This window comes from Lepisosteus platostomus, chromosome 14 (genome assembly GCF_059453375.1).
Source record: "Lepisosteus platostomus isolate fLepPlt1 chromosome 14, fLepPlt1.hap1, whole genome shotgun sequence".
In the NCBI taxonomy this organism is placed as follows: domain Eukaryota; kingdom Metazoa; phylum Chordata; class Actinopteri; order Semionotiformes; family Lepisosteidae; genus Lepisosteus; species Lepisosteus platostomus.
Window position 1 is genome coordinate 28,873,634 of NC_142624.1, and position 13,835 is coordinate 28,887,468.

Genomic DNA, 13,835 nt, shown 5'->3' on the forward strand with positions numbered 1-13,835 from the left:
GATTACCATTTTAATTGGCTTTCTAACCATAATTTAAATGCAGGTGACTTAAAAGTCAGACATTTTATATTATTTCTGACTTTTTACATATTTATTTTTTTCCAATCCTCTCATGTTTAATTACAATATACGTAATTTCACAATTGCTACAGATACATGACAACAGAACTTCGCCGTAGTCGTATCCCAAGATATCATATTTAATGTTCTGCTTCACATCTTTTTTTTAAAAAAATCACTATCCTGTGCGACCCCCCTCCCCCATCCCCATTATTTATACCACTTTCTAATAAACCGAAACACAACTTTCACAAAACTGAATCCATGCAGTGGTTTACGTATTGGAATATTCCCATTTTTCAGCTTTGATTTTTTAAATATTTTTTTTCTCGAATTGAACTGAACCTGAAAAGCAAAGTGCTACCTAAACGTGTTGCTGCTGAAGATCATAAACAATACAATTGTTTCACGAGCAATAATCAGAGTGAAAAAAAAAACACGTAAGCCACAGGGCACGTTGCTATTATTAATAATACCAGGCAGTGTTGTTGTTTATTAATCATAAATGTAAGTTTTCATTGTTAGAGAGCCTGTGGGCTGACGTCACTTTGGTTCCTTGAAGTGAAGCTGAATAAACCTTGAGAAGAGTCTCCTTCAATCTGCTGTTAGTAACTAACACACACACACACTGAGACTCAATTACTGCCCAATTCCCTTCTTTATCATCTCCCGCTACCGGTCTCTAACAATAACACAAAATCGAGAAGGAAAAGAAACATTACTTGAAATAATACTTGAAAGCAAGTCGAGGAGGGAAATACGTACAAGTGTCTAAACTAAGGTAAGTTTAACCACTTTGTGTTTTAAAGGTGGGTAGTTAGGGTTATGTATCGGTGAAAGCGTTCAGTTATTTCTCTGGATTGTACGCTGTAGGTCTCTTTACTTTCCTTGTCCTTCTTTACGTGTGCTCCAGGTTAACACCAAGTTGTTACAAAGATAAGGCGATCGTTCACACGCACCTTTCTTTTAACGTTGTGATAGTTTTAAATGAAAAACTTTGAGAATGTAAGAAGTCGGTCTTGTTGTCGCTTTTGATCAAGCTGGTTAAGACTTGGGCTTTTTGAGTCTCTCAGAGCGAATCTCGTCTTTGTGTCCTCACTCGTGCGGTTAAACTGTTCCTTTTTCAAACCTGTTTCAAATGAAATCCTCAGAATGTGAGCAGATTCAGGGGTGATTGTGGTTCCCCTTTCTTTGCCACTTAATTCCGTATGTTACCGTGTCCGTTGTAAGGTTTATTTTTTATGAAAACAGCGATGCGGGAGAGTCAGTAGAAGGTAAGGGAGCTGAGTGCCTTTGGTCTGTTTAATATGTCTGTCTCAGATGATGGCAAAAATCTAACAGCTCTTCATTGAGCAAACAACATTTCTAAACCACAAATTATACATTTTATAGTATGTCTCTACTTTAGATTTGCAGCTGTGCTTTAAAATGTAATATTTTTCTTATTTTAGAGGAAATCCCCATGGTTTTAGAGAGCAGTCGGCTGCCGAGTTCGTGGCTTTCTTTTTCTCTTATCTTTTGTGTTGCTTCCTTATAAAGAGAAGCAGCTGCAGCCTGGCTGAGTTGTTGAAATTTATCCCTTTGTGTATATTACAATATCCTCCATTTTTCTGCCCTCTAAACAACAAGCCTCTCGCCATCTTGGGTAATTTTAATTCCCTGATCTTTTTCACTTTTTCAAGAAAACTAATCCATACCCCTAAAGGCTGAAAGTTATGAAATGTTTGAAGGGGCGATGGTGACGTCATGTGAAGTTTAAGTAAAATTATTCGTGGGAGCGTATTGAATTTTATTGTTTTTTGTTGCTTTTATCACTTCAGTCGTGTAAATCCCATGTAACAAATTCATTTGTGTATTTCTTTGAAGCAAAAAAGACAACATATTGTGAGATGACTTTGCATTAATATTTAAGATTTTTGTGCGTTTGTGACAGGTGGGGAAAGTGGTACTACAACAGCAGTAGTGTTCTTACAGTGCAGCTGATGACATGGAAAAGATATATCTTAAATTAGCAGAAGCAAATACGTTTTGTAATTGAATTACCGATACTTAAATATATCATGTAAATATAATAATTGTACATTGTTACGTAGAACTTTTGATGTGGACTACGTGACGAACTAAGGTATTCAAGCTCCATTATAAACTTTTACGAATGTGTATGTAACAGTAGTGTTTTTAAAACATTAGACCCTCTTATAAATTACCTTTTAATTTAGCAGAGAGCGTTCTTTGTTTTGGCCATGCTTTAAACACAATACTAATGTGTTGTTGAAACAGAAATAAAGAAAAAAAAGCAACTGAAACTAAGAACCTGACTGATTTTATGGTTACTGAACTGAGAAGCGGAGGGGTACAGTTTCTGTTGTATTCTGAGTGACTTTAATTAAAAATAGTAACCTCTAGCTAGGGGTTCTTATGTCATCCTATCCTCAAGTGATACAAGAAAAGGAACTGTTCTTCTAATTTACCTGCGAACAATAGACAAATTTTTATTTCAAAAAGCCTATTGGTCACATGGGGAAGTTAATGGGTGGAAAATCTAAAGTTTCTATTAATATGACTAACACCTGGGATACAGTGCTTGCCACACACTTTTGATTGGTGTGTGGTTTTTGTGAACCTACTATAGTTCTTTTTTTTAACTTGAATACATCTGGGAGAACTGGTTTATTTTTAAAAAGACGTGAGAGAGACCTATTTTTTTCTTAAATAGTATAGATTTCAGGACATATTTCAGCTAGAGGACTAGCAAGGCCTTTGAAGGCAGTGAATATGCCTATATTCTAAGATCTTAGAACTAGTAACAAAGAAATGCCATATTCATCAGAGAAGAGAAGGTGCACTTATTCACGTTTTCAGGAGGTGAATGAGAAGAAAATCTTTTATATAGCTTAGAAATTATGAAAAAAGTAGGTGTATTCTGAGAATACTTTCCCTGTAAAAAAAAGTACAGAGGTCGTATCTGGACATCTCCTTAACTGCCCCCTGTTAGTATTCAGGAATACAAATTCTTTGTGTGTGCTCAACATATGCAATATAATACAATATGAGTTAAATAAGTACAGTTTAATAAAAGATTCATGTTATTTTAAAAGCCTCTTATTTTTATTGTTGGGTTATGCTATTTCTCGTATATTGTTTTTTTGCTGGATATGTTGACATGCATGAATCATAGGTCATGGATCATAAGGTACCCTGTTTGATGCTTTGCTTAAAGTCTAAAGACGCATGACCTTTGTGTGTGAATCATGTTGACCTTCAGGAATGTTGAAAAAGATTTGAAGTTGGATTGATGTATGGCTACCATAGTTCAGATTTAGGCCTAAATTTGGACAGCATTTTTGGATCCATTCAGCATTGTTAATTAAAGGCCTGTGCCTAAGTACATGAAGTGTGCCAAGAAGCTTTTATTTATCTCCCCCCCCCACCCCCCCACCCCCCAGCTCTATTCCTAATAATCATTGTTTTGCCAATTGGTATTAAAGGTAATAGGCTGTAATTAACAAAAGAGTAATTGCCTGGTTAGTTAGTGTGCTGTTCTTTTATTGACAATTTAACAATCTTTTAAAATGGAGCACTAAAGGAGCACATGAGCTGTCTTCCAGGTTGTCAAGAAAAGTGAAAGATTTGACGTGATATTTTGTAGTGCTACTGAAATACAGCTTCTCAGCCCACCCTGCGTTTGAAGACCATGTCAAGGCGTTGGAGTTCGGTGTACAGTGTGAGCGAGCCCATTTCTGAAATGAAAAGCCCAAGTCCCAAAAGAACGAAGGAAGATACCGTGATGAGACGTGGCAGAAGGACATTTTTGAAACCTCAAAGACCCTTGTGATTCAGCAGTTCTTTTTTTACTAACAGTGTTTCGTAGCTGTAGCTTCTTATTCAGTTCCCTTTGGAAGTTTGTAGGGAGAAAAGCATTTTAACAGAAGATCCTACTCAAGATGCTAATCACACTGCCTCCTATTTCTTTGTTTGGATATTTACAGCAAAGCTGCAATGTAAAGGAGCAGATGTTTTGCCAAACATCCTGATGTGCTGCTTTTTCTTATGGGAGTGCGTTACTGTTCTTTCTGATGCATCGACTTGACAGCTGCTTGATTTCATGGAGCTGCTAAGAAGCCATTAGTGGTATCAATGAATTGAAACGGAACAGTCACTCCCAGCTTGAACTGCTATTGCAAATGTCTATTGTTGCTATTTTTTTGTTTATCTGAAAACACAGAAGAAGGCCTTTACAATACACTTGCCTTATATTACCTTTATGCAGTTGACAGAAACATTATCTGTCAGGGCCTGTTTTTGATGTTGATTTAAAAGCAGTAACTTATTTTCACAAGCAAATTGAATCCAGAAATTAATACAAACGTGGATGAGACAACTCCCTCTTTAGTAACCCCTAGACATTGTTGTCTGGAATGCGAAAATAATACTTTTCCGGGATGACGAGTTCTTGTTTTCTCTGGAGAAAAGAAAAATAGCACCCAAGCGTTCAGGAATTAAAGGTAGACTTGGTTAAACCCTATTTGCATGTCTGCTGAAGTTGTACAAAACAGTTGCCATTGACTAAGCTGATTAGTAGAAATTAGGATTTGGAAGAACCTTGTGTCTCAGGATGCTGAAACTGATGAAACCTGGGAGGCTTTGCACAGACAATCCCATATGTGCATTTGCTAGTGTGATTAATCCCCAAGATTTAAATGGAGGTTAGTACAAGGTTTGTTCTTGGGTTTTTGTACATAACTATGTTAAAATTGGAATGCCTGTTTGTTAACGGTTCAGGATTTGTGGAGTTAATCAAATACAACACTTTACCCTAAATGTTTTTCCAAGGTGTGAGTCCCAAACGTTGAAAACTGTACATGTGCTGTTCATCAGAAAGGAACTGTAACACTATAGAGTTACAGTATATTACAAGCAATTACACATGTAGCTTAGTTATAGGCTTATGTGGACTTGTGTGATTCAAATTGCTTTGTGGCTGCATGCTTAACAAGCTTTATTTCTTGTTTCACTTTGTCTGCAATGGAAGAAACACAAATTTGGGTTGTTAGGGCCAGAAGTGATGTAAATGACTTCAAATATAATTTGCAAAGTCAGTGATTTAGGATTGAATGTAAATTTGTTGACTCCAGGCAATCTTGCCAAAATCATAGTCTACATTTAAAAAATTACATAAAATATTAGCCTCTTCGTCATGTGAATTAAAACCCCATATTATTATTAAAGAATGTGTTTTTTGTTGTTTTATTTTTTGTCTTTAAACACAATCATTCATATGGTGTTTATTGTAAATGTGTGTCCCGTGTTCCTGGCATTCTGCATTACAAACACTCAACTGAAATTGATTTGTTTCTGTAAATACTTAATTGATAGTAATGAAGTATTGCCTGCAATTTAACTAAAACCAAAGTAATAAAACATTACACTGTTTAAGGTCTATCATTTAAACGACTGTAACAGAATGGGAAGTGAGATAAATCAGATTACAGTCTAGATGCGTTATGCATGCATCCAGTAACTGCCAATGAATCAACCAATAACCAGATACAAAGCTAGAAGGTCACTGCATTTACCTCATATTTATTCAGAGCATTATGTCCTTGAGAATTGTCTTAGAATAAAGGAACTATAAAATATTGCCGCAAATCACGGGCTTGCATAGCAAATTATTTAACATTATGAAAAGTAGCACTACTGCATTTTAATATTTTACTATTACAGGTTATTGTTCTTCAAGGATGGAAAAATATTAGCCCCAGGTTACCAAAATATTGCTTCAAACAGCATTTTTAAATGTTACTCCTGTAGCTCAGAGCTGTGATTAACAGAGTTGATTTTATGTGTAATTATTAAATTTTATGATTTGGATTACCGAGTATCTTTCTTATTCCAAATGTCTTTTTGCGACTCTGTTTTCCTAAAAACCACATTCAAAAGCAAACAGTCTCTAAGGGGATAAAAGAAGGATACATATTTTCACGTGTTTTCAGGCTAAAGTACACTGTGATCATAGTTTAAAATTATCGTGATTGCTTTAGAATTCTATACATGGGCATAGACTATAGTTATGGTGACGGTAAACTGTTGAATATGGATTTTTATGTGCAAATAATTTTTAAAATGCCATACATATGACAGATTTGGCAAGATAACAGTACATTCTTGATACATTAGTTGGAGAAGGCAAGGTTCAGAAATTCTTCAGATTTTTTAGATGCAAAAATTGTTCAGTTTCTTGTCCACCCTGTCTTTGAAGACAAAGAAATATAGTCATTAGTGCAGGTGGAAATCACAGTTGGAAAATCTTTTGTTGCCCAAAATGAATAAACGCAGTACAATTACTTCAATACAAGATCAAATATACAACACAATTAGCCTGTGCTTCAGGAATCATTAAGATAGGTTCTGCTCTTTATCTCTACTTATTAAAAGTGTTTGTGTTTATGGTTTAATTTAAAAGGTGTCTTTGTATACCTGGTGCCTGGGATAAGTCTTTAGTCTATACCCTTGTGGAGTTTATTTGCCCAAAAGCCCACTGTTCAAGGCAAGGGGAAATAGTTGATATAAGACTGTGTGTTTGGTAGTTGAGTAACTGTGAATGTGTCACAGAGGAAGTTGTGTGGATCTTGAACTGTTAAGAACACTGGATGAGAACTTTGTTTCTCTGAGAGCAGAGGGCCTCTTCTGTTTGCAGATTGTTTGAAAGGAATGAATCAGACATATTGGTAATTATTGCGGAAGCCCTGATGATGTTCCTGTAAGGATAATTGTGTGTTTTCACCCTGTTTTTTGCCTGTTCTTACCCTTTTCCACAAGCACGCACTCATTAATCAAAGACGCTGAACTCCTGCTGTGGGCCGAGAGGTCCATCAAATTGGCAGCCGGTTCAGTGTATAGAACAGTGCTGAGGCTCTTAACGCACAGACATAAATAAATCTAAGGTCTTTGTATGCAAACCCTGGAGGTTAATACTGTATAATTCAATGTCCTGTCTTTGTTTTTTATGATTGATGTTTTTAAACATTTAAGGCTTGATGTGAGTCCTTTAGTAGGTCAGGGTTGACACTGTCTGATTGGGTGAGCTGGTAGATATTGGGGTGGTGGATTAATAGGAGTATATGGAAGAGATTACTGTTTTTTTCCTTTATTTCTTGAGATAGTTGTCGTATTGCCTGTGCTGTTTCGGGAATGTTCCAGTGATTGAAGTCCCCTGCTGTGATAATGGGTCTGATGTTTGAAATGCCAATACTTTGGCCTATTTGTTTTGCTGCTTACTGCTATTTGCATCCTTAACCGAACTAACATGTACTACATGCCTAAACTATTGGGATTTCTAAGCAGAAATAATATTGGGATTCGGCTGTGACATGAATGGGTTGCATATTCATAATTTAAGAACAGCTGGTTGCAGGAAGCATTCAGTCTTTTGCAAGCTATTATAAACCATTCCACTCACACACTGAGATTGCGCTTGAGCAGCCTTCTTTTATTTATTGATCTTTTTGCATTTAAAATCTGGTCACTGCTGCCACAAAGGCTTTTCATTTTAGCTGTGCTAGCAGCACACTGCAGCTTCAATTTTAAATATTTAATTTTTACTGAATGCTGCATGAAATGACAAGGAAAATGAAGAGAATCTATCCTTCAAAGAATGTGTGGGTCAGCATAAGCCATAAATCTGATGCATCATACTTTGTTTATATAAACTATACTGTGTACATGTGTTTTGCATACTCGGAAAATATGTTGAGAAAGAAAATATTAAAATGATAGGGATGCTTGGTGACTACTAATAGGCCTTTTTTTAACCTTTGCTTCCTTATAAACATGATTTCTATATCTACAGTATATCCGATTCAAACCCAAAGCAATCGATCACATGCATGTAGTAGTAAATTAAGAACTTCTTGTGTTTCTTAGTAATTTGTGTTTAAAAAAGGTCATGTGAGCAAGAGTCCTTATTCTGCAAATTTTACTCTTATTCTGAACATTTTTCTCATCAACAGTTTTCGAGTGCCAAATTAAAATGGGGGTGGAATCTGCAGGCTGATTCTTATTTATACGTTATGGCCTTCTGGAGAAGGATTTTTTTTTTCCTACCTGGTTTAAACCAGAGTAAACAAACTTCTTTTTATTGGATTATCCCACCCAGAAGCAAGTCCCTTTTAGCTGTGTGGTTTAAATAGGATCCACAGCCTAGGAGGAGTGGATGATTAGAAATAATCCATGCTGTGATGGAGGAGCTCAATAACTTGCTCACTGTATTGTGCAATGGATTATTTCTGTTAATTTGACCAGATGTTCCTTAATCTGTATAGTTTTTTATCCAGTATTTTCTTTCCGAGACCTGCTGTCAGCTAAGAAGAGATCTTTCTGTGTAGCAGCAGGGTAATAAGAAAAGGGCATCTTATGTTAAACTCCGGTCTTCATTTTGCAGGTGTAACAGTTTATAATTCCTTCTGGTTTTCCCTCTAAAGACAAAGTTTTTTAAGCATTTTTTTATTTGCAATATATGTACAGTATGTCTAATATACATCATAGGTACAAAATAAGATTCTGTATGTAATATCTTTATTTGTTTGTCAAGGTGTCAAGGGTATATTTGAGGAAGTGTGAATCAAGTGAAAATTTTAAGCAGCAAATCTGGCAGACAAAATGGTCTTTTACTGAACTTACCAGGAAATGGTGAAGCTTTGTAATGTATTACAGCTGTGAGATGAAATGGAAAAATGTTGGCCTGAAGAAATTTCCTTTAACATAAGTGTTATTTATTGCTCATTACTGTCTGTGGGTTTCTCTAAAACCCAGTAACACATTGTCGTCCTTTTTTTTAAATGGAGAGACAGACAGAATTGTAACACGATAAGGATGTAGAAATTATAGAGGTTCAAAGAAAATACTGACAAAGACCTTTATCTTAGGGCAGGGAAAGGTCTTTTAACTTCTAGCATTATCTGAATGTACTGAGCTTGAGATAAAATAGTAGGCCACATCCTCAGCTGTCTTAGCACACCTCACAGTTGGGGGTGAAATTCTGTTCATACATTGTGTATATATATGTGAGAAGATGAAATGTACTTAAAGAGAAGCACTCTGTTGTCTGTACTCTCCTTAGGTTGTGATTGATTTGTTTTCTGTAAGTGTATAGAAATTTCCCCAACTTCTCTAGGCTAGTATAATCCTACATGAAAGCTCCCTAGTGTAATCCAAATATTTAGAGCTAATTGAAGTATGCTGCAGGAGCAACACTGTCTTTAAGGAAACAACACATTCAACCCCTATCTTTATCTCTGGGCTATGGAAGAATTTATCTTATCACTCATGTGTCTGACAAGACAATATTCTATCCATGTTTTGGTACTGCCAGGGACTTGATTGGGCAATGTAGTAAAAAAAAAAGTTTGTCTTTTCTAAACTTGCAAATAATATTAGTTTATTCATTTTCACCTGCTTTTTTGTGTATATTCTAACAAAAGGTTTATAATGAATTTGTACCTAAGATGGGGTCATAGGTTTGAAGTAATGTGTACATTTTGAAGATGTTTTTCCACGGGGAAAAAAAAACTTCAAAAAAGCAGTCATCTTCCTGAGAAAACTAGAACAGCTGGGTTCTCTGCTGGTTCACATGTACAGTGAAACTAACTGTTTAATTAAAAAACAGGCTAGAACTTTGAAGTTGTGTTCACCTGAATTGCGAGGATGAGTTGCCGAGCTCTGCTCTGGAGGAGAACCTGCTTGTTCTTTATGGTCTTAGACATTGTATACGGGCTGTGTTTAGTAAATTAGAGCTTTCTTGTCAAGACTGGTTATAGACAGTTGAGACGTGTGGTTAGTGTTTCTTGATTAACAGCCTTTTTTTCTTTAAATGCTGATAGTGTCCTATCCCCAAAAAACAGTATAAGCCTATTGTTACTTTGGTATTTTTTCCTGACATGGTTAAATTGCAGCTTAATATATTTGTTTCATTTTTTGTGTTTGCGCCCACTATCTTTATTAATCTATAATAATGATAATAATAATAAATACAGTATATACCAAATGCAGCAATCAAAATATTTGTTCTGAGTTTTCAAGCCTGAAATTTAAACTCTTTTATAGGCTGTTAAACATGACCATTGCTTCAGGGATTTTGGTGTGCTGAATAATTATTATTAGCTTTTTCATCATCTGTTTTTCATTTCCATGAAACCTGAACAGTAAAAAAAGTATAGTCTATATATGTTTTTTCTTTGTGCTATTTAAATATAACTTTTGTTTTGCGTTGAAAGTTTGTGCATATGGAAGGTGTTACACTTTGCCACAGAAATCAGAAATGTATTATGTTTTCAGAAGATTTAAAGAGATGTTTCCATCTTAAAACAATATGCTGCATCACTAGTTAAAAATGTTGCAGGTTTCAAAAGGATATTATTTGGCCAAAGGGTGATTAATGAACTAACTCTTATGGTACAGTGGCAGGAAGCAGGTTTCACCTGTTAAGAGTGTGAGTAATATTCAAAAACTGAAATATACTATACAAGACTCCATTAATTGACTTCAAGCCATTATAGCACAGTATAGTAAGTACAAATCTAAAAGTCTTATTCAATTTATAATGTATAACTTTCACTAAAGTAATACTGACTCATCATTCAGTGCAATCTGGTTTTATAAACTTTTACCATGAAGTGGGTTTTCTTTTAAATGCATTTTTATCTTTGAGCACAATTGATGAAACATAAATCTAAATGTTCAATGGACTGTTACCGCATGCTTCTAAATTAGGATACTGAACTGTTACTACAGATATGCCTCTTTAAAAGCTTCACAAATTTTGGTGTAATACCATATTCTTTTTTTTTTAGAATTGAATATTTTTTTGTGACATTATATAGCAACACAATGCATGACATTTTTATCAAGGTGAAAATGTTTTGTTGAGTACCTGTGTGATGAAAACTTGAATCATAGACATTTTAGGTTTGGTGAAAGCGGTTGTATGACATCTCTCTTAGTTCATTATAAATTGTCAAGACTCGCCTGCCTGAACTTCAGTCTTTTTAAGATGTCTGTGATCCATCATAGTGGTGAAAATACCTTTAGCTGCTGATAGTATGAACTAGAGAATAAATAAAAATTATATTAATTGCTGTAGTGTACTTGAAGTTGGGTCTCAGTTTGTCTTTGCATTTTAAGAATATTGATGAATTATTAAAACCTTTTTCTAAATTGTTCATAGTCAGGTATTTTTTCAAATTCCTTTTATGGCATGAATGAATCTAAAATTAAACTTGTTGTATTTATATATCCTATTAAATATTAAATGTAGAGGAATGGATAATTATTATGAATCAGTTGTATTGTTATACGTTTATCAATCGAAACAACCCAGAAATTTTTTATGTAGGTAAAGGTTAAGGCAAACTATAAATCTGTGATGATGTGAAAATCCAAGGCGCAAAGTAAATGATGGTAATCTCAAAAAAATTCCATCAAGCAAATAATTTCCAAAATAATTTTAACGAACTTCATCATAGATGTAAAGTTAGTACATTTAATTTTGAATTGGTGTTGTTGTTATTATTATCATTTATAAATAATGTATGTTTTATCTGTCTTGTGGTACTGCAGTGGTCGTGGAGATAAATTGCTTTGTCCTGGGGATTCTGAGTGATGCATGCAGGCTGTAAATCACTAGCACTAAAATCTGTTGCTGACACCAATGTTAAATGGTGCAGCCTTCATTTCCTTCACATTCCAAATGAAATGAACCCAGATGGAAATGTTTAATGAAAATAATAGAAATTGCTGGCTCGCCAGAAATTTCGAGTGCTTATGCAAGTGCTGTTGTCTCTGTGATAAAATCTGCAAAATGATATTCAAGTTAGTGCAGAGAGAGATTTGCAGAGAAGCTGAGATTAGGTCTTCCAGTCCAGGTTTCATCGAAATGGTGACACGTTTCTTCATGAAATCTGAAAGTCAAGAAGCCGTCGTACATGCAATGCAGCATATTTTGGAGAATGAAATGAAAAAAAAAAACATTTATATTGTAGTTTATGAATTCTTGTGACAAGACTATAACAAATGGAAATAATACTTCTACTTTAAGAATGGTGCTTTGTTTTCTTTGTAATGTTATGGTTGATCCCACCCCTAATTTAATGTTTTACCATCAACAGGTTCAACATGAAATAAAAGCTGATAGTTTGTGGGCCTCATGTATTACAGGGCTGTAGTTATAAGCATGAAGTTAGAAAGAGCCTCCTTATTGTACTGTTTAATCTGTCAGTTTGACCACATTGCAGGTGTTCTTTGATATCTACATAATGTGGCAGTGGAGAAGAATTTTCCCTCCAGGGTTTTTACTGTAAATAGGTATGGGTATGCAGAGTAATTATAAATACCAGACTTTTTTTTGTATTTGTTTTCAGATGAAAAGTAATAATTAGAAAATTATGCAGATGTCTAAGTGGATTCTTTTGCTTTGTTTCAGTTTGCAGAGCAGTGATGTCTCAGGGCTGAAGACACTCTTAAACAGTAAGTGTTTGGTCACGTTGTTACGCCATTCAAAAACATGTCCACTGCCTTTCATGTTTTAGTGGTGCTTAATATCAAGATTGTTGCATGACCTGTTTTGTATTGCAAGTTTCCTTGTTTTTACAGAGCCTTTTTGTTCTGTAAATGCTACCTAATTGGATGACCATTTTTGTACATAGCCTTGTCTGCTATGCACAGAACCTGAGAGATTTTTTTATGGACTGTCAATTTTCTCTCTTATCCATGAGAAGTTCATTTCTGCTATAGATCTTATATTTCCACCTATTGAACTGTAAAACTATTGTGTTTCAGAAGTAATTAAAGGTAATATAGTACTCCATTATATCAAAACTTAGATCATAATATCAAATACAGGATATGTATCAAACGTTTTGAAAGATTCCTATTTTTAAAATCTGGTCCAGAGATTCTGACAGTATTAATTATTTGGCTGAACCTACGACTTTAAGTTCAGCGTTTGTACAGCGCTAGAAAAATGACCAAAATTTCACCAGCAAAAACAAACCGAGAAACTGAAGACTACTTGTAATTCCAAAATAATTGTTGTATGTGATAACACTATATAAGAAAAGAAAAAGAAGAACTAGTGCAAACTTTTTCCTTACATCTTTGAAACTATTAATATAGAATGTTTGGAATAAAACACCACTTGGTCATTTTGTTCCAAGTAAATCTGTAATTATTGTTTCTTCACAAGGAAGTGCTGTTTCATAGCTACAAAGTGTATTGTCATTTATAAAAAAAAAGGTGGTGTGTTTTGTTTTCATTCCAAACTTGCACAGCTCATTCTGTCTTTTTTTCTTTTGCTTCAGGAGTCTTATGTTTAGTTTAATCATGTTTTTCTTGGAAGTCAGTTAATTCTCCAGCAGGTTAGAATAGTTTGGCAAGTGGAGCCTTTGTTTTTTTTTCCTCATTTGTATTATAAATAGTCGGGACTATAGGTAGGATTCCTTTAAAAAGTGATTGCTCAAATGACTAAAAAAGTATAGTGCACCCTGACAATCCTGGAAAGAAACTGAAAATATTGGTTTCAGTCCTATTATGGAGTCTGACATATGAGTTTCTTAAAACCTCAATTATTACCACATGGTGTAAGGACAGCTTGTCTGAACACCTTACTGTGCCTATGAAATATGCAAAACTCATGTATACTTCATGCAACATAAATTCCTTAGGATAACAATCAGTTAGTCAGTAACACCTTAAGAGTTGCATTAGAAGTCAGCACCTTAATG

The 13,835-nt window shown here is 34.8% G+C and overlaps 1 protein-coding gene across 3 annotated transcripts in view; it reads left to right on the forward strand.

Annotated features, from left to right (window-relative positions):
- The first annotated feature begins 646 nt into the window (after window positions 1-646).
- The window catches only part of baz2ba (bromodomain adjacent to zinc finger domain, 2Ba), an 80,039-nt gene continuing 66,850 nt past the window's right edge, over window positions 647-13,835 (forward strand). Inside the window, exons 1-2 of one of the 3 annotated variants that reach the window (XM_088605492.1) lie at window positions 648-841; window positions 12,536-12,579. The gene's annotated coding sequence lies outside the window, so the exon portion shown is untranslated. Of the gene's footprint in view, window positions 842-1,198; window positions 1,335-12,535; window positions 12,580-13,835 lie in introns of those variants that run through there. The other 2 variants (XM_088605493.1, XM_088605495.1) reach the window with 2 other exon arrangements.